Raw genomic sequence first — 4885 nt, 5'->3', positions numbered from 1 at the left:
TAAGAGAGTCCATGATAGAATGCTCACGCTCCCAACTGTCTTCTCCTCCAGCCTAATGTAAGGCTGATCTGCTGCCTCTCAACACCACAGGTGTAGAGACTGCCAATTCACCACTGCTCTCATCTCACGAGCTCTCATGCTTGTTTAGGAGAGCTAAATCCCTCTCCATGCCCTTTTCACCAAGGTGTTCCATTATTGAGCTATACAGGTATTTCTTATAACTCTCTCTCCTCCTAGCCATAGGCTACACGGGATGCTACAGTTTACTCTCTTTTTGTTGATTGATTTGAGTTCTCTGTAGATTCCAGTTATCGTACTTTGTCAGATTTATACCCTTCAAATATCTTTTCCCATTCTGAAGAGAAAAATGCTTATCATCCCTGATCATCAGAGAAATGCAATCAAAACCACCCTGAGTTATCACCTATACCCAGTGAGAATAACCCACATCACAAAGTCTCAATGCTGCAGATGTTGGCGTGGATGTGGAGAGAAGGAGGCACTTCTACGCTGCTGGTGGGACTGCAAACTAATACAACCTTTTTGGAAGGAAGTATGGAGAATCCTCAAAGAATACAAATTAGATCTCCCATTTGATCCTGTAATCCCATTACTAGGCATCTACCCAGAAGAAAAAAATAATTTTATCATAAGGACATTTGCACTAGACTGTTTATCAAAGCTCAGTTTACAATTGCCAAAGTGTGGAAACAACCTAAATGCCCACCAACACAGGAATGGATTAACAAGCTGTGGTACATGCATACCATGGAATACTATTCAGCCATTAAAAAAGATGGAGACTTTACATCTTTTGTATTAACCTGGATTGAGTTGGAACACATTCTTCTTAGTAAAGCATCACAAGAATGGATAAGCAAAAATCCAATGTACTTAATTCTAATATGAAGGCAGTAGATGATTTAATACAAGGTGGGGGATTGGGAAATGAGCAAGAGGGGAGAGGGGAGGAGGAGGGTTATGGGGGTCATGGTGTATGGCACACCTCTTGGGAGTGAGACACAATTATAGGAGTGAATTTACCTAACAAGTACAATCAGTGTAAACTAATTCTTTGTACCCTCCATGAATCCCAAACAATAAAAAAAAAAAAAAAAAAAGTGTAAGACCCAACTCTAATAAAAATAGACTAACTAGCCTGGTGTTGTGGCAGGTACCTGTAGTCCCAGCTATTCAGGAGGTTGAGGCAGGAGGATCACTTGGACCCAGGAGTTTGAGGTTGCTGGGAGCTAAATACCACAACATTCTAGCCCTGGCCACAGAGTGAGACTCTGTCTCAAAGAAGCAAAACAAAACACAAAATTCAGAAACGGAAAATGATTTACTTAGAGTTACATAACTCATCAGAACTAAATCTCAAATAATCCCCTCATTCCTTCTCACCATAGTAGAATTCACCCTGTGTTTCTATGAATAATCAAAATAAAAAAAAAATGGAGTAGGCTAACTTAGTTACTATCTACACAAAAGAAAAATACACGCCAAGAGTAACTATTTCAACCAGCAAATGTTTATGCTACTAACTGATCTATATTACATGTGTCTAAGAAGATACTTAAATAGAAGAAGAGAATTTACTTCCGTTCATTTTTGGAAACATTATAAATCAGAGCTTGACATTCTGTTTTGTTGATGGACAAAAAGATTATGGAGAAAATGTTAATACCGAAGATTAAACTTTACAATGTGTCATGTCATGTCACGTTGTGAGTAGCACAAAAAAGGGAGAAATGTTCTTCCAGTATTTGAAAACTATTATCTGATGAGGTAAAGAAGTCACACATATGATTGATAAACAAGGGAAATTCCAACATCAGTCTTTTTTTTTTTTTTCACTTTTATGCTACTCGTTCATGTAAACAAATGCAACAATCACGTTATGATGAACCACAGCTGTGTCTACTGCAACCATAGGAAAACTATAAATATAAGAGTTTGGTTAAAAAAAAGAAAGAAAGAAAGAAAGAAAGAAAAAGGGGTGGCACCTGTGGCTCAAAGGAGTAGGGCATCAGCCTCATATGCCAGAGATGGTGGGTTCAAACCCAGCCCTGGCCAAAAACTGCAAAAAAAAAAAAAAAAGAAAAGAAAAGGAACAATTTTATGAGAATCAATTGGCTATATGGAATCCACAATTAAAAAGGCCATATATTATATTATTATTTCTAAGATATTACTATTTCTAAGTGCTGTACAACTTAAATACATACAAATGCCTACTTTTTCAGAGAACTGGTATATTGGGAATATAGAAAACTTCTGATATTCATCAAATGCTTTTATGTTTATATATATGTAAGTACCCACAAAGTGTAAGGATCCGTTCCTAATTGCCATGTTAGATACAAAGATGTAGTCTCCTCAAGGACTTAAAAATCCAGTGGAAGAATTAACTGGCATAAATAGAGCTATAGTGTAAATAAGTATTAACAGCCCCCCAAATACAAGAAACATAGTAATAAAGCAATTTTCTGGTGCATTTTTGCCAGAAACCTCAAATCTATAATTAGAAGTGGTGTACCCACATTCCCAGACATTAGACAAGTTTTACTAGAAATTAATAACTACAAAAGTGTTTATCACAGTGCTTTGTGATAATCAACATATGTCTCCTGAATTGTACTAAAGGTAAATTTGCCAGAAAAAAAATTAAATATTTATCTGAATAGGGAGAAAGGATTGGGTCAAAGAAAGCCCCACTGATGAGTAAGCAGAAAAGCAGCAGTGAAGGAGGCGACGTAGAACCCACCCGTGGTGCAGTAGGTGGGCCCAGAGGCGCGGCAGCCTCAGACAGGTCCTTGGGGCTAGGCTCCAGCTTAAACAGTCTCCTGAGAGGAATGGAGTTGAGGGGGAAGAGAGAGAAATTAATCCATTTATTCTGGCTCCCATGTTGAGCTACCCTGAAAGACAAAGGCCGGGCTTCTTTTCCAGGCTTTCGGTTTAGAATTCATGAGATTCCGGGGGTCTCACTGACTCTCCCCTTAACATATTCTCACCTTTTGCAGATACTTTTAAAACCCACAAACAGAAGACAGGATTTAAATGCAGATGGACTGCTGAAATCCAACTAAGCTTCTGAGCAAACGTGATTGGACAGCAAAGAAACAATGATAGATCCTTAGATCTTTCCTGGTTTGACGGGATGAATAGAGAAGGAAATAAAAGCTTAAAGGACTCAAAGATAGGGAAAGACTGCGAACAGAGAAACCCAGGAACAAGACAAAACTCTTAGTCTTTAATCCCTGACCTAGAAAAGAAAATTGTGGACTAAGATATTCTATAACACAACTGCAATGACAACTTAAGTTTCATACAAGTTTTTGTTTTGTATCATTTTTTAAGGTGATAAAGCTCCCAGTGAATTTAACTGAGGTATCAAATGAACAGATTGCTTTCATTTCTTTGATTTCTACCTCAGAATAATTTGTCTGTTTTTTATTTCATAATTTAGCATGCAAAAATAAGATACCATAATATCTACAGTCTACTGTAGTCAAAAGAGTGACTTGCAAAGAAATAAACAAAAAAGATTAACTTGCATCAAGTTTTTTAACTTGTTAAAATGAAAATTTTAAATGGCCTTGACAATGTGAAAATAAAAAAAGGTGAAGTATTATATACTAAAACCCATGGGACGTGCCCAGGGTGCACCTAGAGGGAAATCTGAAGTCTTAACTACTTTGAAGGAGTTAAGTTCTCCTCTGAGAGTTGCAGAGGAATAAATTTGTTAAGTAAATTAGAGACGGGGAACAGAAAAACCAACAAAGTAGCAGGAAGGAAATAATTTCAAACAATTATTTTTAAAATTAATAAAATGAACAAACTTTTAACAATCAAGGTGCAGGGGAGGATAAAAGAAAGAAATCACCAAAAATAAATAAATAAATAAATAAAAATAAAAACATTAGGGATGAAAAGTGGAGCCTAAGCACAAATAAAGGGGAAAATCTTTAAAAACATAAGAGTGTAAGTTTTGCCAATGCTTTTATTTTTACATATTTTATTTTATTTTATCTCAATAAACAGCACATTCATGTGGTTCTAAACTCAGAAAACACGGACTATACACAGTAAAAAGTCTCTCTTTCACCACCTTCCCCAAAGACCCCATCTTCTTACCAAAGGCGTCTCAGTGTTACCATTTACTTGTGAATACTTTCAGTCATTTTATTTATTTACAAGTTCATACAAATATGACTTCTCTTACCCCTTCCTCACATATGAAAGTAAATGCAGCTGGTAGGTTTAAAAGATGCTTTATAGGCCTACTTCACAAAAGGCCCCAAGAACCTCATACAAGCTGCTTCAGATGACAGAAGGTGGGAACTCCTCATGGAGGTTGATGGGTCTCAGCTCACACGTCACTGGCCCCGCTCCCCAGAGCAGGCAGAAGCCACATATATAAAGTGCTGCTTTTCCCAGAGGGTCCCTTGCTCGGGTCCCAGATGCAGTTTGGATTCTCTGTTCAATTTCACTAGTGTGAAACTTTAACTTGGCAGTGAATCACGTGGGAGAGGCCCAGGCGGGTCACCCACCTGGCTGCAGTGGGTTGGGAGCGACCCCCGGAAGGCAGCTGAGCAACAGCATCCCGGCGGGGACTCTCCAAGCAGCAGAGGCCGTGGGCTCCAGGAGCCGCCTGCTGAGCCATCACCTGGGGCCTGACCCAGCAAGTAACTCGGTGAGTCAGGGACTTCCCAGGCACAGCAGACATGGCCGCGTCGTAGTATTTCAGATTCTTGATTGTAGGGCTGGCAGTGTCTTCTTTGACGGTCCAGTTGTACAACATGGATTTGATCGTGGTTCCCAAAAAGTCTCTTTTTTCAACCCTCAAAATTAAGCCATTTAGCGCTGTACCAGATAAATAAAT

This window comes from Nycticebus coucang, chromosome 1, assembly GCF_027406575.1.
Source record: "Nycticebus coucang isolate mNycCou1 chromosome 1, mNycCou1.pri, whole genome shotgun sequence".
NCBI lineage: Eukaryota > Metazoa > Chordata > Mammalia > Primates > Lorisidae > Nycticebus > Nycticebus coucang.
The sequence above is the reverse complement of the archived record's forward strand: the minus strand, read 5'-3'. Positions refer to the sequence as shown.